Raw genomic sequence first — 24,301 nt, forward strand, 5'->3', positions numbered from 1 at the left:
ACGTCCACTGTTCAAAGTGCCGTCAATGCGAACAAGAGGTGACCGAGACGTCAAACCAGTAGCACCCCATACCATCACGCTGGGTGATACGCCAGTATGACGATGACGAATACACCCTTCCAATGTGCGTTCACCGCGATTTCGCCAAATACGGATGCGACCATCATGATGCTGTAAACAGAACCTGGATTCATCCGAAAAAATGACGTTTTGCCATTCGTGCACCCAGGTTCGTCGTTGAGTACACCATCGCATGCGCTCCTGTCTGTGATGCAGCGTCAAGGGTAATCGCAGCCGTGGTCTCCGATCTGATACTCCATGCTGCTGCAAATGTCGTCGAACTGTTCGTGCAAATGGTTGTTGTCTTGCAAACGTCCCATCTGTTGACTCACGGGTCGAGACGTGACTGCACGATCCGTTACAGCCATGCGGATAAGATGTCTGTCATCTCGACTGTTAGTGATACGAGGCCGTTGGGATCGAGCACGGCGTTCCGTATTACCCTCCTGAACCTACCGATTGCATAAGCTGCCAACAGTCATTGTATATCGACCAACGCGAGCAGTAACGTCGCAATAAGACAAATCGCAATCGCGATAGGCTACAATCCGATCTTTATCAAAGTCCGAAACGTGATGGTACGCATTTCTCCTCCTTACACGAGGCATCACAACAACGTTTTACCAGACAACACCGGCCAACTGCTGTTTGTGTATGAGAAATCGGTAGGAAACTTTCCTCATGTCAGCACGTTGTAGGTGTCGCCACCGGCGCCAACTTTGTGTGAATGCTCTGAAAAGCTAGTCATTTGCATATCACAGCACCTTCTTCCTGTCGGTTAAATATCGCGGCTGTAGCACGTCACCTTCGTGGTGTAGCTATATTAATGGCCAGCAGTGTATTATTTATGACTAAAGTCTCTATTATGTGTGTCTGCGCATTTATTAAACTTATAGATAAACGCTACGAACTTATGCACCGAACCAATACACAGTCTGCCAACAATGGGATAACGGAATACGCCAGCGAAACGGAAGATGGCAGAGAGTAGACCAATGCAGTAAATTCCTTCTTGCAATTTTTTTTCTTAAGGAAGACTGTACTAGCCATTACCGTTGACGCCAGTCTGTTACATAATTTTGGAACACGTTGTGTGACCGCGCATCTTTTTAGATACCGGAAATCTCCTATTCAGGAGTCGACATGGATACCGAAAACAGTGGTCCTTTGACATCCAGTTCCCTCTGTTCATCCAAGAGATACAGGAGGCAGCTTACAGTACCTGCCGTCGCTGACCTGAGTTCACCCACGCTTATAATAGGTCGCGATCTGTCGTTCGCAGCCAGCGCCCTGTATCCTGGCGCAACGTTCTATGATGTGCTCCTAGAGACGCGTGTACATGAGATGGGAGCAACAACTATGTCTTCTTACGAAATCAGTTCAGTAACAAAACTTCCTGGAGCACGACTATCCTAAAAATTTGTTGCTAATTAACAATAGTAAAACGAACCACAACGCGAAACCCAACTGCTAGTTTCTTTTGCTTCTCTTTCGCATTGCAGTGCTGCACAGCGAATGCTAACAAGGGAACCTCCCCATCGCACCCCCCTCAGATTTAGTTATAAGTTGGTACAATGGATAGGCCTTGAAAAGCTGAACACAGATCAATCGATAAAATAGGAAGAAGTTGTGTGGAACTATGAAAAAAATAAGCAAAATATACAAACTGAGCACTCCATGTGCAAGATAAGCAACATCAAGGTTACGACGAGGTCAGGAGCGCCGTGGTCCCGTGTTTAGCGTCAGCAAGTACGGACTCCCTCGAGTGAAAAGTTTAACTTTTTATTTTCAGTTTATGTGACAAACTCTTATGTTTTCATCACTTTTTGGGAGAGATTATCACATCCACAAGAAAACCTAAATCGGGCAAGGTAGAAGAATCTTTTTACCCATTCGCCAAGTGTACAAGTTAGGTGGGTCGACAACATATTCCTGTCATGTGACGCACATGCCATCACCAGTGTCGTACCGAATATATCAGACGTGTTTTCCTGTGGAGGAATCGGTTGACCTATGAGCTGGCGATCAAATGTTTTCAGTTCCTATTAGAGAGGCACGTCCTTTCGTCTACTAATCGCACGGTTTTGCGGTGCGGTCGCAAAACACAGACACTAAACTTATTACAGAGAACAGAGACGTCAATGAATGAACGGACAGAACGTAACTTTGCGAAAATAAAATTTTCATTTGAGGGAAGACTCGAACCAAGGATCTCTCGTTCCGCAACTGCTCACTCTAACCACGGCGGTGCTCAGCTCACGATTTCCTTTATGTTGCGTATCTTGCGCATGGACTATTCAGTTTGTATATTTTGCTTATTTTTTTCATAGTTTCTCACAACTTCTTCCTGTTTTCTCGATTGATCTGTGTTCAGTTTTTCGAGGCCTATCCACTGTGCCAACTTATAACTAAATCTGAGGGGGGTGCGATGGGGAGGTTCCCTTGTAAGCAGTAGCTGACTGATTTTTTTCTATATCTACCCAAGTACTCCGCAGCCCACTGTGCAGTAAATGGCAGAGGATACATTCTACCAACACTCCTGTTCCACTCGCTTACTGAGCGATGGAAAAACTGTAACAGACTCACTCAACAGCGCGGCTACGAGGCCGCTATATCGGCGGCAGCCATCGCCACAGCCACAAATCCTGGCTTACACCTGCAGTAGGTCTGACCACACAAGGCCACCGACATTCCGCCAGAGCGCTTTTTTGCGTTTGTCTTACAGTCGTAAAAAACAACAACACTTTCTCACTTTCCGTATCGCACTTTTAAATAATAAAATTCATTTAACCGTAGTTTGTCCATGAAAAGCACGCTGCTACGTAGTAACAAACACTAAATGACTGTTCATGACGCATCAAGGCCGTGTGGCAGATGGTGAGCACAAAATATTATGCCAGTTGCGCTTCCCAGCACATGTCTAAGTAAAAATCCAAGTATTAATCTGCACAGCCTTTCTCTGTTGCTCCAACGGTCGTGTCATCAAAGTGGTTAGGGTAGTTCACTCTTAATGGAAGGTGCGTGGTTCGAATCCCTGTCCAGCCAATAAGTTCTGGGAAACTCGACGTTCTCCTACATCAGTTTATGCTCTGGTTACTTTAGAAGTATCACCGTCGATTTACTGACACATTAAGTCCACTTTAGCATTCTGACTACCTGCCCTGAACCTCATTTAACCACCTAACCTGAGAAAGAAGAATGTCCTGTGGAGCAAATGTAAGAAAATCTGCAACAACCGGCAATTTCCAATTCATGAGAGCATATCTACCATCTGAATCTGCTCCACACATCCTCCAATCAGAACAGCTAGCAGCCGGCCGATGTGGCCGAGCGGTTCTAGGCGTCTCAGTCCGGAACCGCTCGACTGCTACAGTCGTAGGTTCGAATCCTGCCTCTGGCATGGACGTGTGTGATGTCCTTAGGTTAGTTAGGTTTAAGTAGTTCTAAGTTCTAGGGGACTGATGACCTCAGAAGTTATGTCCCATAGTGCTCAGAGCCATTTGAACCATTTAAACAGCGAGCAACCTGCCGGACCATAACTTCTATCTGCGGGAAACAGCTTCACAGATTTCTCCAAGTCTGCAGCAACCTATTGGGAACTCTATTGCCCCAGAGGACATGGAGTCCACTCAGCAGGATCCGGAGTAATCACAGGAGCAGCGAAGGCCTGTTATACACACGGCAAAAGTGCAGAGTGCACCACTTGTGGCTTTCCAAGGCAGACTGTCAGACATACTGCTGAAGAATGCCCTCGAATTTCATAACGTGGAAATACCTCGTGTTTCGTGGAGACTAAATCAGATGTAATCAGTCATGTATAAGTAATACGTAAATTTCTACATATTTAATTGTATTTCTAAATTGATGTGTAATTCCCATACGATTGATAATGATAGTTCTGGGACTCCCACGTAAGTTCTCAGCGCTTTATATTTTACATCTATTAATTCTGTTCAGATAACTGTCAGCGGTAGATCCATAACAACCTCTGCCGTAAGCAACTATTGAACGTAACGTTGTATGGGAGAGTGTGAGTGCTGTGCCGACTTACAGGTTCCATCCAAGTCCCTTCATAGGTCTGATTAAGTCGACATCCATCTCACAGTACTTAGCTACATATTTTGGTGCGCTTTGAGGGCCTAGACATGGGCAGAATATGAAACTCTAACGTTCTTTTCTGTAGCAGACATTTCACTGTCTCCATACTGTAAGTTTACCACAGCGGTCCACCCATCAATACAACTGTACAGGAACCCTTTGAATATATCATAAACTCTATTGTCTAAAGTTTCTTCTAGTTCCCATTGCCAATCAGCGGGTCGATCTTTTAAACCAGGGCCGGCCACGGCTGACTAACTCCACGCTCGCACCGTACCGGGGCCCGGCCTGTCACTTTCGTTTGCTCGCTCCTTCTCGGAAGAACCCGGAACAGCGCCGCATTTCGTTTGGCATTGCGGCGCGGAATTTTGCGGTCGGCACTACTCTCTGGGTTTGGCAGAATCGTGGTGTCAGCGCTGTTTAGTCTTCGCTATTTGTTCATGCTGTGAAGGACGTTCACAGGTCCAGTGGCTGTTCACAGAAAAAGATGCCGTCTAGCGATCTGCAGTCACAATCCTCTATAATCAATGGGAATGACAGACGAGAGGGATGAGAATTCTCAAATTGAATAAGTGACAAGTACTGCTTATTTGCTACTAACCGACATTACAGTACCATGCAGAAAGAATTTAAACTTTTAGGTGACAATGAAAGAGCAAAAAATTACTGTGATCGACACATGGGATTCGTTGCTCTGTACATCAAGAAGCACTTGGTGCTAAATTTGCAGGCATGGAGCACTTGAAGAAACTGATTTTAAGAATAGTAAAATTTCTTAAGTGAACACATTCTTCCATTTTCAGCTGCAACAGTTTTCAAAAAAAATGTTCAAATGTGTGTGAAATCATATGGGACTTAACTGCTAAGGTTCAAAATGGTTCAAATGGCTCTGAGCGCTATGGGATTTAACTACTGAGGTCATCAGTCCCCTAGAACTTAGAACCACTGAAACCTAACTAACCTAAGGGCATCACGCACATCCATGCTCGAGGCAGGATTCGAACCTGCGATCGTAGCGGTCGCGCGGTTCCAGACTGATGCGCCTAGAACCGGCGAGAAGAAGGGTTTGGGTTGTTTTTGGGGAAGGAGACCAGACACTGAGGTCATCGGTCTCATCGAATTAGGGAAGGACGGGGAAGGAAGTCGGCCGTGCCCTTTCAAAGGAACCATCCCGGCATTTGCATTGAGTGATTTAGGGAAATCACGGAAAACCTAAATCAGGATGGCCGGACGCGGGATTGAACCGTCATACTTCCGAATGTGACTCCAGCGTGTTAGCCACTGGGACTGGAACAGAAAAGGTGGGAAAAGACAGTGGTACACAAACTACCCTCCACCGCACACCATAAGATGGTTTTCAGAGTATGAATGAAAATGCAGATATAAAACGTATCAAGATTTTTTCACATTAATAAGCACGTATTGTAAGCAAAACAGTACAAACCATTTGTTTCTTAGGTGAGAACGCAGATCATTCTTGCACTGCGACAACCGTTTTTCACTGAAGTGAAGGTATTATTCGCCAACAGTACGAAGTATGTTAGGCAAAGTACCGTATATCTGTCTAGTCATTAAAGACACGAGTTGCGTTCAGGAGTAATATAATACATTTTTTTCTTGGTCAGTTTCGGTTGAAACAATGCGTAGTTTACTAGAGTAGACGCAGCAAATAGCTGCTTGTAAAAATTAATCTTTATTTACTATCGCCATTATCAATTACCTGCGATTACAATTTGATGAGAACATGTATGAACGCGAATGTCATTTGTATTAAAGTAGCTGTACTGTGCTCACGTATAGATTGGCTCACTTCTAGACTGGCACAACTAAACAAAAGAGAAGATTTTTTAACGAGTTTCATTATGTTTACAGGATGAATTATCGTTCTATGGCGATCATTGCGCTGATTTGAAACTTACTAATAGATTACGGAGGATCGTGAGTCGTGCTTTGGTAGCTCACTCGATAGAACCGTATCAGCGAAAGGCAAAGGTCCAGCGTTCCAGTTTCTGTCCGACACACAGTTTTCATCTGTCAGGAAGTTTCATATCAGTCCACACTCCACTGCAAAGAGTGAAATATTCGTTGTGGGAACGGTCGCCTAGTCTATGGCTAAGCCATGTCGGCGTAGTATCTCCTGTTCCAGGAGTGCTGGATCGGTAAGGTACGCAGGAGAACTCCTGAAGGTAGTGGATGAGGTGCCGGGGGAAGTAAGGCTGCTTGGATGGCTCAGTCGACAGAGCAGTTGCACGTGAAATGCGTTTCGAATCCATAATTATATCATTTGGAACACAGGTAGAGTGAAATATATCTAATCTATCTACTAAATTCACTCAACTCTCTATATTTCAGTTTTTTGTTCCCAGTGAGTACGAAATATTCATCGTCGGGGCTTGTATGTTTGAGCTGAGGCTTTACGTCATGTCATGGAAAAGCAGTCGCACCTGCGCCTTTCGTGGATTTGCGTCTCTGTTAGTACGTGGTAAAACTCATGTAGGCTATTTGATTTTCATTACAGACATTCGTCAACATACTGATGTCTGGGAACATTTGTCATGTGACTACGCAAGCGTACTGTTAACCAGCTTCACGCAATATTTGAACGTTTAAGTAGCGCACCGGCGCTTATAATTTGATCTGAGTTGCCGGCCGGAGTGGCCGAGCGGTTCTAGGCGCTAGTCTGCAACCGCGAGACCACTACGGTCGCAGGTTCGAATCCTACCTCGGGCCCGGATGTGTGTGATGTCCTTAAATTAGTTAGGAGACTGATGACCTCAGCAGTTAAGTCCCATAGTGCTCAGAAGCATTTGAACCATTTGATCTGAGTTGCCGTGTGGACAGTGAACAGTTGCAGACTGTGTACTGGCGAAAGGTGAGTGACTTACGTAATCTGTGTCGTGCTCAGGTTGGGCATTAGTGAATGTAAGGGGATTCATAAAATATGTATTGAACGAAATTCTTGAAAGCCGTCGAGCTAATAAGACTGCACTGATGTCAGGGTCTAATCCACATCTCGAGCAACCGTTTCTGGAATCGGAGATGCACGAATGAAGAATAGACGAATCGTTGGCGGCCAAGCGCCAGCCTACAAAGCTGTGATATCAACGATGAACGCATTAGAACGGCCTCCGTAGGTCTACGTGTATAGAAGATTGTGATGTCGAGGTCAGGATCACCAAGGAGCTATCCCTCACCTCGCGTCCGACGACAGACGGAGTTATTATGGAAAGTGTCCATACATGAGACTCTTGTCGTAGAGATAGACTTAATGGTAGTCTTTTGAGGCCCCAGACCGCATATTCATTTTATTCCAATGCTCGTATCTCAACTCCGGATCAAACAGTATTATAGTCGAGGATTATGAGGTCATTTTACATGAAAAAGTGTATTTCATAGTACCTATTTATCATCACCTCCACTTCGATAGGAGGAATTGAACAGTGCCTTTGTTTAAGTAAATAACTCGACAGCAGAAAAACTAAGCGTGAACGTTAGGACGTGGTTTGAAGCTCGTTCCTCTCTGATGTGTGCCCAGTATCACTACTCAGCGCCATTCGATCAAGTCCTCCAGCAAGGACATGTCTCCCAAGAAGACAGTTCTCCAGTTCACACAATTCTCTGTAGCGTGCTGTCCTACAGGGCATATAAACTTCAGCATCCTTCCTGGCCCACAACAACCGACAATTGAATATTTACGTGTTTCTATTGTTAGTTTTAGAGCAAATTAAGCGGTAGAAACTGCTCTTCGATTATCCCCTGGGAAAACAGGGTTTTTTATTGGGTGGCAAAGGAGTATAATGTACTCTGCAAAGTTTTCAGGTCCTGCATGGTACTGTTCCGCAATGAATTACAAATGCACATGTATTTACTAACGTGATTTTTTGGTTGATATACTTCTGATTCTACGTCAGCTAGTTCAAAGTAGTCAGGACTCATTTAACTTAATTTTTAGGATGTGGCCTGTTTTCCCAAGAGAAAATAATCCATACCTTCATACTTTAGCGAACTATGCTTACATTTGCATAATCATATCCTCATAAAACACGAAACACCTGTATAAGTAAGTGTAACAGACCAGCCGCCCCCACACAGCAACGTAGTTGCCGATGCTATCAACTGTCCCATGTGTTCTGTACACATGTCACGGGAGGAGCTGAAACCGTTAGAAATCTACTTTCTCGTTGGCGTCCTTGTAAGACAAATCTGTTTTATTCTACAGGATGGCTATGATGAAACTTTTGCTACTTGGTATAGCCCCCACGAAAAACGCATGGTCGTAGGACAACGAAACTTCGTGGAAACATTTGTAAGACACGTGGAACAGAGATAACGAACAAACAATTGTCAGAAATACAGTTTATTTCCACATAAGAGGTTAACATTCGTTAATTAAGTAACCATGATTACGTTGCAGGTTACAAAAATCGCTCAATGTAACTGCCATCTGCATCCACGACAGCCTGAAACGCCTTGAGATGTACCAGCACGTATTGGACGGCGGAACATGGGATGTTCAGCTACCGTAACACAGATTGTGGAGTTCTCGAATGTCGCACGTTACGTCCAGCATTTTCAGCCATGGAAACAGGAACTTCTTGAACTATTTGTGGCGCAATTGATCGTCGGCATCTCTGGGAGCAATTCCCTAATCGCCACTTAATTCGAACTTCTGAAAGATGTTCTTCAACCCCAGTCCCGGAGAAGCACCTCTCTGTGTTCCGTTAATGCGTGACAGTCGAGAGAGCGACAGCACTATTGGTGTTGTTTTGGTAACACAGCTTTACAAGCAAAGCCCTGCCACCTCGTCCGGACCCATATTGACTGTCTGGAACCGTAATTCACACTGATGCTTGTCTTTAAAATTCACGTACCAGTACCGGCGACTAGCGGCAACTCGGGACACTAACACTACTTAGTAGCAACGCGAAATCTGCAGCGCACAGTCTGAACATTATTTCTATAAAGCTGGGTACCCACACAGTAAATAGTTTTCCGTGTTCACTGAATGTTCAGTTATAACCACCCTGTAAACAGATCATACATTTGTAAAACTATTCACTTAGCGCCAGTTTAATGTCGAATGCGTAGCTTTTAAGATACGTATTTATTTAAGTAAGCGCTGCTACCTTCAGCTATGATGTTTCACTTTTCTGTTCAATTCCGATACTTTACAAAGTAAAATTTCAAGGAGTTAAGAGATCTTTTTGAGATTTACATGTACCTCAGTCTTCCCGCAACCGTGATACACCGACATGTAGTTAATTTCGGACAATAGCTCCCGTACGAAATGTAATTTCCAGGCACAGAATATATCTCATGCCTACCGATGGAAAATTCCAAGTTGACAATTAAACTGCAGAAATTTGATAATTTTGCTAACTCAGTGTAAGACTCAAATACATGGTCCCAAAAGAGTTTTTCTAATTACATAAATATAATGAAAGTGACAAAGTTCTCTAAGTGTAACTGTGCACATTAAAGTTTTTCAGCGTTGTTCGCATGAATATTCTAGATTTGTGTATTAAATTTCATCCAAGATTTTTTTGTAAAACTAACAAATGTCTGATAAGACTATTACTATTCATGATATAAATAAATTACCTCCAGGACAAACATCGCTATTTTCTGAGACCGTTGGCAGGCGATAGAGTTGTATGTAGTAATATCACGTAATTGGAGAATTATTACGAAACACGGGAAGATTGAAGGCAGTCAGCACTTTATGCAAAGGCTGAAAGCGAACATTAAACGTAAATAAGGGCAATACAATGCACTTGCACCGCTGGAGGCTCCACTCGTTTTATTTTGAGAGGTAGGGCATGGTGCCAATGAAGTAGTGTATTTCCTTCTCCCGCGTGTTTCCTGCGTAAGGACAACATCGGAAAAATTAAGTAATTTCAGTCTCACACGGATCAGTGTGCGCAATCCTTCTTCCTGAGCACGAATCGCAAATGCAAAAGTACAGTGCTGCACTAGGCATTCACCACAGCGTTACTATTGGTTCAAATGGCTTTGAGCACTATGGGACTTAACTTCTGAGGTCATCAGTCCCCTAGAACTTAGAACTACTTAAACCTAACTAACCTAAGGACATCACACAAATGCATGCCCAAGGCAGGATTTGAACCTGCGACCGTAGCGGTCGCGCGATTCCAGACTGTAGTGCCTAGAACCGCACGGCCACGTCGACCGGCGCATTACTATTCGGCCGTTTGCAGAGACCAGATGGAGGTGATTGATAAGAAGAAAGGATGAAATGTGCGTATGGCATTGTTGGCCGGAAGTCCTGTTCTGGGGAGTTCAGCAGCACACGCACACACACACACACACACACACACACACACACACACACACACACACACACACAGACCCTTGCGAAGAATATCCCAGATCCGACCCGCAGTCGAACCCAGGGCCTCGCGATCGAGCGATATCAACACTAACCACAAGACCACGAGCTGCTGATGTAACCGTCTAAAATATTGATGCAGTAGTTGATACGGAAACTGTGTTGCTGAAATGTGTATGCATTGAATAGAAACATAAATTATTACGAATGATGACTGTGTGGTATTATTGAAATATATTTAAACTAAATACTTCATCGCAAATAAATGGAGCGTATTTTACAAGAATAACCTGAAACGCCTATTAGTGTTCAGTTACATCACTGCTCATAAACCACTGGAATGAGTGACAACAGTGGTATAGCTGAGAGTAGCCGTCCAGAACGTCCTAAAGTAGGACTAACGGGACAGGTGTGTCGTAAAGAACAATGCGGAATATAGAGAACACCTGGGTACATTTAAGGGACAGCCAGGTGATCCTAAAAATGCCATGATAAGTAAATAAATAAGGAAATGTGTTTCATCCACGAAAGAAGGGGCTCATAAAAGCATTCCTGCGAGGAATTATGGTGTATTGCTCGTCCATCTGAAAGCAAGTAGCATTAATAGAGGTTACAAAGAAAGTCCGAAGAAAATAGGCCCATTTCGTCACGAGTTGGTTTAGTAAGGGTGAGGGCGTTACGTCCCACGAAAAGCTACTTAACGTAGCACTTCTGTGGTGTCACCGCCAGACACTACACTTGCTAGGTGGTAGCCTTTAAATCGGCCGCGGTCCGTTAGTATACGTCGGACCCCCGTGTCGCCACTATCAGTGATTGCAGACCGAGCGCCGCCACATGACAGGTCTAGTCTAGAGAGACTCCCTAGCACTCGCCCCAGTTGTACAGCCGACTTTGCTAGCGATGGTTCACTGTCTACATACGCTCGCATTTGCAGAGACGACAGTTTAGCATAGCCTTCAGCTACGTCAATTGCTACGACCTAGCAAGGCACCATATTCAGTTACTATATGTCTTCTCAACAGATAATATTGTGAATCATGTACCGTCAAGAGCGACGTTCGTCATTAATGGATTAAAGTTAAGTATCAAACTAATTATGTCCTCTTTCTGAATTCTCATTCCCTGTCATGTTCCAGACCTCGCGTCAGTATAGTTCTTCCCTCCTCACGCTAGCCTGATTGAGCTGAAGCCGTGCATTTCGGCCTCCACTCGTAACACGGTGTTGGCTCTTCTGCTAACACAAAAATGTCTTCCAACACTACACCTCATGAAACGACGGCGGGGAAATTAAGGAACTAGAGCACACATGAAGCCTTACCGACACTCGATGTTCCCACACGCCATTCGCGAACAGAACGGGAAAGGGGAACATTGATGATAGTACGGCAAGTACCCACCGTCAATGGCCTAAAAGTGGCTTGAAGACAATGACTGGAAAAGTAAAAGCGACAGTGACGGACAACGCACAACTGTGGAATGCCTGCTAATAACGTAGTGGAGCCAGTAGCGTTAGCAACTGCTCGCCGACGGCGCGCAGCGAGTAGCTCACCTCGGTGTGAGGTGGTGCGATGCCTGCTGTCCTGAGCTGCCGCTGCCTCCGCCGCTACCGCCGCCTGCAGACCTGCCTGGAGCCGCCGCAGACACACACTGAAGGCACAGCCAGTCACCCAGCCAGTCTCCACTGTGCGCTGGGAGTGGGGGCGCCGTAGCATTTTCTTGCCCGCCACTGCCGGCGGCGTCGCATCGGTCCCGCGCCGACCCACCAGTGAAACCAACATACCGCAGTACGACCACCGCCATCGTTAAGTACCTGTCAAACTGACACTCATGTCCCTACGGTCTCAGACATAGGCTTTCCCATTTGCTCGAAAACACGCGTCACTACTGACTTTGACAAATTCAGTGGCGTACTCAGAGGAAGCTCCCACTGACACTTGCATACGGTCCGCAACACACGTGAATCCGTAACTGTACTGACACTACCGGCCAGCCGGCCGGAGTGGCCGAGCGGTTCTAGGCGCTTCAGTCTGGAACTGCGCGATTGCTACTGTCGCAAGTTCGAATCCTGCCTCGGGCATGGATGTGAGTGATGTCCTTAGGTTAGTTAGGTTTAAGCAGTTCTAAGTTCTAGGGGACTGATGACCTTAGAAGTTAAGTCCCATAGTCCTCAGAGCCATTTGAACCTTTTTTTTGTGTTCCCGAAATTTCACTGCTATACATTAATTATTTCTTGGTGCTGCGATTTTTTCCTGTTTGTGTATTTAATCGTTTAGTTTCACTATTAAAATCTGTATATACAACATTATGGTCCTGGTATTGCAATTTAAATGGCTGGTAGTTCAAAAATGGTTCAAATGGCTCTGAGCACTACGGGACTTAACATCTGAGGTCATCAGTCCCTAGAACTTAGAACTTGTGGTGTGCGTACTGTAAGACCTTCGATACACACACCATCAGATTATTTGACTTGTCGTTCTAACACAGTAGGCGAGTATCAGCAATATGTCTCGTGGTCTTATCGTGGCATGTTTATCTTCTGCCGCTAGGTCAGACGATAGATATGCCACTTGCACGCTTAGAGTAGCAGATTGACGGTGACCAACTTTAAACAGAACTTGAATAATTTTCACACACATTTATTAAAATAGTAACAAGCACTAACCTTACGTAACTTGAGTGAGGATGCTATTTACAACTGACAATCTGAAGTTCGTTTGGTCTTGGTACGTTAATCTTATTCTCATATCTCTGATACTTGAAAAAGTGTCTATACATTTATCTTCATGGCTATGTACAGGAATATGATAATCTTATTAGGCGCAGACTGAAACTTGACTATAGATTGGTACAGACTAATGTAGACTGGTACAGACAGGTGTAGATAAATGCAGACTCGTACAGACTAATGCAGACTTGTACAGACTGGTGCAGACAAATGCAGACTGACTAATCGGAGGTCTGTACACTCGTTATAATACCTCACTCGTTCATGTATCACTGCGCGAGTGTGATCCGCGAGGAGAAAAGGTTCTACGTTAGCAGCAATCTCATTGGCTGCGTTACATATTAATACGCGGATCGGCGGAAGCAGAATTTGGTCCGTCTTTATGGCAGCGCCATCTCGCAGTGCGGAGACGGACGAGCGCTGCGCCTGCGCTGTTGTGCTTAGCGGGGCGCGCCCTAGTGGGAAAGTTGTGTACGCACTGATTAAGCGGAACTATGTACACAACAGAACTACTTAAACCTAACTAACCTCAGGACATCACACACATCGTGATTCATGAGTTTCTCCCGGCGTATTTGATAATCAAAATATCCACGGGTGTACTGCCGGTCTACAGTGTCCAACGGGCACAATATTTCGGCGATCATCGCCATCATCAGGTGAACTGACGGACTGAGCTCTTGTGAACGTGCCTCCATGGAGATCCGTACGCTATGGCTGCTCAGAGGGAACTGGGTTCGGTCGCGACACGGATCGAACTTCTTGAAGGAAAAAACATTCAGATTCGCAGTTCATAGTGTATCTTGCAGCATATGGGTTTTGAAAGCAGAAGTAATTCCATTGACATTGATTGTGGCGAGCCGGTATGCCTGTTCCATCAAGTCGCGGGGGCTGTCCTTAGTATTACAGGTGGGCCGTGGTCATGGTGTGGAGCGACTTCAGGGCGAAGAGACAGGAAGCGACGAGTGTAGGTCATGCCGGCCTAAGCGTCTGTGGCCGCCTACGTAGACGCTGCCAACTTCATCAGTGTATCCGTTCCACTTGGACGGTCAATACAGTGACGGTTAATGGTGTGGTCGATCGGAGACAGAACTGATGAGTTAGCAGGTCAAGGCAACACGTCGACATACTGTACAGCATGTTGGCCTACCTCAGCGCAATGTTGGCGAGCGTTATCCACTCAGTAAACGCTCCCTGGACTGCTGTACATGAATGACAGCACAACAGGTCGAATCACCAGATTGAGGTATAAATTTGCAGTCATAATACGTGAGATAACCAAATGAGCGCCTCTTCTGTCATACGAAATCACACCCCAGACCATAACTCCAGGTGTAAGTCCGTTGTGTCTAGCACACAGACAGGTGGGATGCAGGCTGCCATCTGGCCTCCTGCTAATCGACTCAGCGATCATCACTGGCACCAAGGCAGAACCAGATTGCATCAGAAAACATAACAGACCCCCCACCCTGCCCTCCATTGAGTTCTCACTTGACACCACATAATTTGAAAATGGCGGTGGTCTGGGGTCAGTACAGTACAGACCGTCTGTCTCGGAGCTGTCCTTGAAGGAACCGATTTGTAATTGTTTGTTGTGTCACCGCTGTGCCAAATTCTTCTCAAATTGCTCCTGCATATGCAGTACGACGTGCCAGAGGCATACGCCCTTCCGGTAGTGCCACGTGGTTGTCTGAGCCACCGTACATTCCCGTGAACGCTGACAGCCATCATGTACAGTGGCTACATTCCTGCCATGTCTTTCTGCAGTATCGCAGAAGGAACATCCAGCTTCTAGTAGCCCTATTACACGACCTCGTTCTAACTCAGTTAGATACTGATAATGGCATCTTTCACCTAAAAGATATTTTTGACTAACATCAACTGCCCACATCCAATCTTTAAGATAACTAACGCTCACGACCATTGCAACAAGTGTTTAAATCAAACCTGATTTTCAACCTCATGGTGACGCTGCTACAGCCACTCTTATACGACTAGCGCGAAATCCGAATAGGCATCACCTTTGAGATGTAGAAACACGGCTGCCAAGTTTCGTTTGTGTCGCACAACTCCTTGGTGTAGCGATTTTTTACGTCTGATAGCAACAATGGCTCCAGCCCGGTTGGGTATGGACTCGAATAGAGTTTGGGTGACAGATACTGATGTCTTGTCCAAGTTCTAGGGGACTGATGACCTCAGATGTTAAGTCCCATAGTGCTCAGAGCCATTTGAACCATTTGACAAACAAATGATTATATTTCCAGAAAAATTGGATGATTTATTCGAGATCACAAACTGACGAAGTAAATGACGCTCTCGTCCATATCTGGCCCTTATCCAAGCAGTCATTCCGCTTGGCATTGAGTGATAGAGTTGTTGAATGTCTATCTGAGGTATATTGTGCCAAATTCTGTCCAATTGGCGCGTTAGATCGTCATAATCGCAAGAAAGTTGGAAGGCCCTGCCCACAGTGCTCCAAATGTTCTCAGTCGCGCAGGGATCTGGCGACTTTGCTGTTCCAGGTAGGGTTTGGCAAGCCTGGAGACAAGCTATAGAAACTCTCGCCGTGTACGGGTGGGCATTATCTTGCTGGAATGTAAGCCCAGGATGGCTTGCTATGAAGGCAACAAAACAGGGTAGAATATTATATCCATACCGCTGTGCTGTAAGGGCGCATCGGATGACAACCAAAACTCCTGTTATGAAAAGGGAAGGTACCCCAGACCACTCTGTCGTGCCGTGAAGCGGGTGACAGTTAGGTTAGCATGCCACCACTATCAGGAGCGTCTTTCCTGGCCACCTGAGTTCAACTCGATCATCACTGAAGACAACTCTACTCCTGTCAATAAGATTCTAGGCCGAAAGTGTGTTTGGAGACACTCCATACAGCAGGGGGATACCAGCCTCCTTGCCTAAATGTCGCCCGCTCGGGATTAGCCGAGCGGTCTTGGGCGCTGCAGTCATGGCGGAGGTTCGAATCCTCCTCGGGCATGGGTGTGTGTGTTTGTCCTTAGGATAATTTAGGTTAAGTAGTGTGTAAGCTTAGAGACTGATGATCTTAGCAGCTAAATCCCATAATATTTCACACACATTTGAACATTTTTGAACATACGGTCCGATAACCAGGAGTGATGGTCTGGGGTGGCATTTCTTTTGACAGGAGGACCCCTCTGGTTGTCATCTGCAGCACTCATACAACACAGCGGTACGTCGAGACTGTTCTATGCTCCGTTTTGTCGCCCTTCATGCAAACCATCTTAGACTTACATTTCAGCAAGATAATGCCGGCCAGTACACGGCGAGAGTTTCTACTGCTTGTCTTTGTGCTTCTCAAGCCCTATTTTAGCCAACAATGTCGCCGGATCTCTCCCCAACTGACTGAGAACGTTTGGAACATTATGGGCAGGACCCACCAACTAGCTCGGGATTTTGACGATACGACGCGGCAATTGGACAGAATTTCGCACGATTCAAAAATGGTTCAAATGGCTCTGATCACTATGGGACGTAACTTCTAAGGTCATCAGTCCCCTAGAACTTAGAACAACTTAAACCTAACTAACCTAAGGACATCACATACATCCAGGCCCGAGACAGGATTCGAACCTGCGACCGTAGCGGTAGCTCGGTTCCACTCTGTAGCGCCTAGAACCGCTCAGCCACTCCAGCCGGCTTTCGCACGATACCCCACAGGAGAACTATTACAACTCTGTCGGTCAATGACAAGCCAATAACTGCCCGTATAACGGCCAAAGGATGACGAATGTGTTGTTGATTTGCACAATTTGTAAAGCTCTTTCTCTGGAATAAATCATCCAATTTTTCTGAAGTTGTATTCATTTGTTTGCCTGTACATATACGTCACATCTATTGATTTCCATCCCATTCGAGTAATTCCTTAGTGGAGCGTCACCTTTTGTGTGTAAGTGTAGTAATATACACTTTTTCGTAGAGTTTCTTGTGCTGTTTTTTTCCACTGTCAGAGAATATGTATAAAAACAAGAAAAAGTTATGTTGACCATAATTCGAGATGTGGCTATTATACTTTACAAGTTTTTCCTACTCTTCAGTAGACTGAAAGTTTCGGTTTCAGTTTTTTATTTGTTCGAGATGGAAGTAGAGCAATAACATACGAGAATGGCGCTTTTAATGTTTCCGTTAAAACCGTTTTTTTAACCTTGCTTATCATCCGTCACTGCACTTTAACTCAGTCGACGTTTTTCTGTTTTATAAAAAATTGCACGTTACAAAAGGAATTACATATCTCTCAAAATCGAAATACTTTTTTTCTTGGATAGCAGTATGTAAAATATTTATATATTATAACTTCAAGTGCACTAAAGATGTATTGGAGTACCACTACAGCATGATTATGGTAAACCACAAACTAAATATACTTTTATGACGTTCCCAGGGTAACTGAATCGCAGAGTTATTTATGCAGTGCACTTGACTGGCTTTAATGACAAGCGTGGTATATGCAGGGCTGGACTCCTACATATTCGGCCTCCGCACGCACCGGTGTGCCTCCCGGGTCAGGCATGCCCTGCAAGTTGACTGTCAGCGGAAGAGTCGCCGAGCTGTTTACCGCCAAGCGTCCTGCAGCCGTCACAGCGTCCGCGGGCACAAGGCGCGCCCCCACGTGCCATGCAGGTTGCGGAAAACAGCGCTGCAGTCGCAGCCACCTGCAGTGCATTACAAAAGCATTCGACCACCCTCGTTGTTCTTGAAATGTGAAGTTCTCTTCCAACATTTGAGGCCCACGAGAAGCAATTACCGGTCCATTCTATAGTGTAAATGTTGTATGATAATGTACGACAAGCAGGTCACTGTATAATATAATTAACTATGTGCAATCTGTATTTGCATTATAAGACACCACAACATGCAGTCACTTTATTATTTGGGCGCATATCGTATAGGCGGCGGTGGTACTAGCTGTAGACCGAGCAGGCTCATTCTCTGCCGCGTTACCGTGTTGTTAACACGCATGGTGCACAGTACGATAGGGCGGAAAGGAAACAATACGTCATTTGAAAAGAGACAACTTGTTATTTTCCATCACGCTGAAGGACGTTCCGAAAGACAGATTGCCGTATTGTTACAAATGAGTAAGAGTACTATAGATGACATTATACGAAGATTCAACAGAGAAGATAGAACTGAAGATAAACCAAAAACGGGGTGACCAAAGAAGCTGAGTAGAAGAGAGGAAACCGGAGTAATAAGAAAAATTAAAACAAATCCAAAGTTGTCGGCAACGGAAATTGCTGCCGCAGTGCAGCAGGAATGTGGGAAGGACGTGCACCCGAAACAGTCCGACGAATTATCAGACGAGAGGGGTATAATGGTAGAGTAAGCAGGAAGAAGTCTGTGATAAATGAGAGGAATGGAAAGCAGGAAAAAGTGTGTGATAAATGCGAGGAATAGAAAGCAACGACTGGACTTCGCGAAGCAGCACGTAAATAAAAGTGTCAGTTGGTGGACGAAGTAATTTTCGTCCATGAATGTCAGCTTCAGATGTTCTCCTCAAACTGAAGACCTATGACTTAGAGAAAGCCACGTGAAGAATTTCAATCGAAGCATCTGCAACCCACAGTCAAAAAGGGTCGTAGAGGTCTCTTAATTTGGGGTTCCATGTCGTAATTGTGCAGTAGGCAAATTAGCATTCAATGGAGGTACAATGGACAAGCGTAGGACTCTGAATGTCCTAAAAGAGACCTAACTGCAAAGTGCTACAGGTTTCGGGGTTTCAAGGACGTTCAAGTTGTATCTAGACAATGATCCGAAGCATACAGCGGATATTCTGAGACTATGGATGATGTATAATTGCTCTAAAGTTTTGGATTCCCCTCCTCAGAGTCCAGACTTGAACCCAATAGAAAATCTTTGGAGTGAACTGAAGCGAAAACGACGACAAACGACAGTGACATCAAAACAAGCTTTAAAGGAACGAATACTGGAAGAATGGCGACAAATAAGTCCTGATTATACGGGAAAGCTCGTTCACAGCATGCCTAAACGCTTGGAACAAGTGATTAAGTAAAAAGGATTGGAGACAAGGTATTAAAATGTGCAAAGCTGTGATCGTTGTAGTCGCCACCCGAAAACTTTTGTGGCTGTGATAGTGGGCATTTTTCTCTATGTATTATTGTTTATGTTGTTTGAGTTAAGTTTACAAATAAGAAAATGCTTTCTGTTATTTATTACATAGTCCTATAACATATTGTGCCGAGGCTTCTTACAGACTGGAGCGAGCTGTACCTCTGTCCAGCCATGTGGCACCCTCCGTTATTCCAGCGGCCTACAATAAACTGATGCCGAACGACGTACCAGGGCCGGTTCCACTGAATACGCAATATACAGTCTAAAGGAGGGTACACAACTACGCCCTGTTGCCTCCCCTCCATCCAGCGATTTGAGCTTCAGCACCTACTGCTTTCACATCTGCGCATAGGTCAAACATAGATCTGCTCTATGATTTTCTTATGTGGATTGCAGTAAGTACTGAGGGGTGAAGAAGCTTGCACAGGATAGGGTAGCATGGAGAGCTGCATCAAACCAGTCTCAGGACTGAAGACCACAACAACATGATTTTCTTCTGTGCAGAAGATCTGGAAGACAGAATTTTGTGATTCAGCCTCCGTTTCATCCTCTTCCGTTTCGGTTCTGTCACTTGCAACGTACATGTGAGCAGACGATTTTGATCCGTGGCTGATGTTACCGAGAAGCAAAATTTTTTTTAGTCTTCTTGTAATTCGGCAGCTAAGGCCTACCTTTTCACAGCGACACTGTCACTTCGAAGTGTGCGCTGTTCTGAAACTTGTTGGCTGATTAACACTCCATGCTGGATTGGGTTTCACACTCGGAATCTGCGACTTTCGCGAGAAAGTGCTCTACCGAGACAGCTATCCACGAACAGACCGCCACCTGGTCACTCAGCTGTACTTCGTCCACATATTGTTTGACATAAAGAGAGCATTGCCCGCGAAGGGGAATGTTCCGGTTTATGGAGTACTGGTCTCACGTACAGTTTTAACCTACCAGAGTTTGAATACCTTCATTTCGAATGTAGTGTCCCTCACGTTTTATAAGTACTTGCATACTAGTAAATGTAGATAGTCAATAAACCTAACCTGTTTACCTCAGGTATATCCCGAATGGTTTAAGAAATCGTAATTCTGTTCTTACCCAGATCAGTAGAGTGAAAGTTCTCACTAAACAACGTGCAGTCATTTTTATAGCTATATTAATGAAAGATATGCCGGTATCTATTTGTTTCTGCAAAGGGAACCACAGCATTTTATGCTGTCAGTAACACAGATGCCGGCAGCTGTGGCCAATCGGTTCTAGGCGCTTCAGTCCGGAACCGCGCAGCTGTTACGGTCGAAGTTTCGAACCCTTTCTGGGCATGGATGTGTGTGATGTCCTTAGGTTAGTTAGGTTTAAGTAGTTCTAAGCCTAGATAACTGATGACCTCAGATGTTAAGTCCCATAGAGCTTGGAGCCATTTGAACCATTTGAATTAACACAGATCTAAAAGAGGCGTTTTAGTCTTTGAAATCCGATTATTAGTTTAGGAGCACTTGCAATATTTAGAACTTGTCCCTGATCTGTTTTTAACATGAAATCAGTGTTATGACGAAATTCATGGCTGCTGCTTACCAAGATAAAAAAAATAAGTCACGTCTGATGAGGAGGGCTGGCAGTGGTGGCCGAGCGGTTCTAGGCGCTACAGTCTGGAACCGCGGGACCGCAACGGTCGCAAGTTCGAATCCTGCCTCGGGAATAGGTGTGTGTCATGTACTTAGGTTAGTCAGGTTTAAGTAGTAATAAGTTCTAAGGGACTGATGACCTCAGAAGTTAAGACCCATGGTGCTCAGGGGCATTCGAATCATTTGATGAGAAGGAAAAAGAACATTGTAGTGACATGATAACGGTATAAAACGGCCACATAGGAACTATAGATGTTTTTCTGCCCGTGTACTCACATGTGTCGACTGGCGGACAGTTTTGAGGTGTACGCTGAAACGTACTTTGCATACAAACAGCTTTCATCCATATCATGGCTCATTTCATGAGCACATTAACCAGCGGAATAGCAGTAGTATACTATAGAGGGTCAACATACGAAGAGTGGACGTAGTTCCTTAGACAACGGCCGCCATTTTTTGGCGTATTTCGCGCGGGCAAGGTTGTTACATTGCTGGAGTACCGAGTGGGCAGCATCGTTGAGACAGCAGGATGTCTCCGCTATACAGTAGGTATCTTTGAGAGGGTGCGCCGTTGAATCCAGCGTCGATGTCAGGTGTGTCTCGACTCATCCATTTGTAACAGTTGACTAAATAAATGCAACACCATTTAGTAGCTCCTCGTGGACTTTGCGACCCCGGTTCCTATGTGATTACTGATCCTCGTTATATGCCCGATGCGCCACGTCAGTCTGTAAAAGCTTTTTCGAATCACCCTACATAAAAGGCAACGTCCCGACTGAATGGCTCATTAACTGACTCATCATCGCTTAGTCCAAATCACTAAGAAACTTGAATGTTGCCGACGGTGTTCATCTTAACTTGTAGGCGTCGTTTAAGAAGGTATTTTTCGAAATTCCACCCCTTAGGGGCTGGATGAGGGCCAAGCCGATTCACTAACTGACTTATTCATCATTGCCTTGCCCAAACCGCTAAGGATAGAAACTTAGAATTAAAAGAGGGCATGGATTTTATATTGTACGCGTCGTTCGAGAAGGGACTGATCGAAATTCCACTTCCAATGGAGAGAAATAAAGGATGACAGGCGTTTTGAAAATACGTCGCTATTAAGGCAATATCTAAACTATAACTACGAAAAGTGGTATTTCGTTTCCAGTCAGAATTTTTTTTAAAAAATACGTGTTTCAGCGATTATGGAAATCAACCACTAAAGTAGTAAAGTATTGGGTGAAAGTTTTTTTGAAATTGAATCATTATCAAAGAACAGCTAAAGCATTTTAAAAGTTGGATCTACGAAAACTGGTATTTGGCTTCTCGGTTACAAATAATATTCATTGGAAATTCAACTCCATAAAAGAGTGAATTAGGGAGTGAACTACATTCCGTCCGAACAGACCTTGAGAGTCAAGCCGTGCCGTCCTCAGCCCACAGGCGTCATTGGACGCGGATATTGAGGGGCATGCGGTTTTGATACCGCATTCCCGGCCGTTTTCAGTTTCCGTGACTGGAGCCGCTACTTGTCAATCAAGCAGCTCCTCAGTTTGCCTCACAAGAGCTGAGTGCACCCCGCTTGCCAACAGCACTCAGCAGACCGGGTGGTCACCCATCCAAGATCGACAGAGCCTAACTTCCGTGATTCGACGGAAACTGGTGTCACCACTTCGGCAAGGCCGCTCACAGATAGGGGACAAAAAGTTTTATGAAAATATTTCATTATGAAAACGTTTTTAAAGCTAAGTCTATGAAAAAGTTGGTATCTCTCTCCTCAGTCATATGCTAATGTTTGTTAGGGAATGAAAGTTTCTAAGGAAATATCAGCACAAGAACGCAAAAGGCATGACTAACAAAAATTTTGGATTCCAACTACAACAATCGCTCTTGGTCGAAAGAACATTCGGAAAAGACCATGTTCCTGTGGCCTTAATTAGCGTGAAAATTTTAGAAGATGTTGCAAATTGCAAACAATATAAAAATTCGATTAAAGAAAAAGAAAAAAAAATTGTGCAGACCACATAGTCTATCCGAGCGAAGCAGCAGGTGCTGAGCTAATGTGGAATAAATTAAAGTGTAGCGTGATGTCGTGTATTAACCCTTTATTACAACGTTCTGGAAAAAAATGGGAATCGACAAGGTGTATTGTTGGTATTGTTTTACACTCTCTGAAACGATTTCGGAGTTGCTTACTTGGACATTCAATGTTGAAGTTACTATCCTCTAAACTTTAGATAGTTTTTTCCTCCCCATCTAATGTATTTTAGATGACATCATTGTGGATCTAGAAAGTATGTCTCATATCGGAAAATTGTAGAAATTATACTTCTGTAATGATGTTTCGAAACGCTAAAGTATAACAGCATGCTAAAACAATTTCACAGTAGCTGACTTTCGAAAACGAAACTTCTGCTATTATTGATAATACCATTTTCATACAATTAGAAATTAAACATGATAAGATCGTGATCTAGGATTTGTTAATTGACGGTTCAGTTCTATAAAAGCAGTTCAAATAAAAGTAAAAAATAATAATTTGGTGACAACGAGACTCAATCTGCAGACACGATCTATAATCTTGAGTGTTACTTATTGAACTTCTGAATGATTTTTTCCTTCAAGAAGTTCGACCCGGACTCTGGCTCGATACCTACAGATATGACGTCTGAGCCTTGTCTTTATATGTAGACGGAGGGGGCACGACTGTTGTGCTCAGGGAAGGGATTATGGCAACTGATGTACCCTTTGTACCATCGGCCCGTGGGGTTGCACTCACGGTTGCTAGAACCTGGTGAACCTGTATGTTCTTTCCGGAACCGGCAGAGGAGAGAACGCCGCAGCTTTTCTTCCGAAGACATAGCACTGTTCTTCCAGGGAAATGCCGACCACTGGCGAAGATTTCAATTGCGTACTCAGACCATCCGATCAGATGAAACTTCCTGGCAGATTAAAACTGTGTGCCGGACCGAGACTCGAACTCGGGACCTTTGCCTTTCGCGGGCAAGTGCTCTACCAACTGAGCTATCCAAGCACGACTCACGCCCCGTCCTCACAGCTTTACTTCTGCCAGTACCTCGCCTCATTCTGGAAACATCCGATCATATGACGCACTATACCACTTGCCCTGTACTTCAGGCTCTTGTAAAGGACCTGGCTTTGTCGCCGGCCGCGGTGGTCTCGCGGTTCTAGGCGCGCAGTCCGGAACCGTGCGACTGCTACGGTCGCAGGTTCGAATCCTACCTCGGGCATGGATGTGTGTGATGTCCCTTAGGTTAGTTAGATTTAAGTAGTTCTAAGTTCTAGGGGACTGATGACCACAGCAGTTGAGTCCCATAGTGCTCAGAGCCATTTGAACCATTTGAACCT

At 44.8% G+C, this 24,301-nt stretch overlaps 1 protein-coding gene and 1 non-coding gene across 2 annotated transcripts in view; both read right to left on the bottom strand.

The window, feature by feature from the left end:
• The window catches only part of LOC126284014 (vesicular glutamate transporter 2-like), a 275,507-nt gene extending 263,260 nt beyond the window's left edge, over nt 1–12,247 (bottom strand). The window contains exon 1 of the mRNA XM_049982559.1: nt 12,057–12,247. The gene's annotated coding sequence lies outside the window, so the exon portion shown is untranslated. The remainder of the gene's footprint in view (nt 1–12,056) is intronic.
• An 11,645-nt stretch (nt 12,248–23,892) lies between these two features.
• On the bottom strand, nt 23,893–23,967 carry Trnas-cga (transfer RNA serine (anticodon CGA)). Its single transcript has one exon. It is a non-coding gene; the product is annotated as a tRNA-Ser (tRNA).
• Between the last annotated feature and the right edge of the window lie 334 nt (nt 23,968–24,301).

Source organism: Schistocerca gregaria, chromosome 8 (genome assembly GCF_023897955.1).
Source record: "Schistocerca gregaria isolate iqSchGreg1 chromosome 8, iqSchGreg1.2, whole genome shotgun sequence".
NCBI classification, from domain to species: domain Eukaryota; kingdom Metazoa; phylum Arthropoda; class Insecta; order Orthoptera; family Acrididae; genus Schistocerca; species Schistocerca gregaria.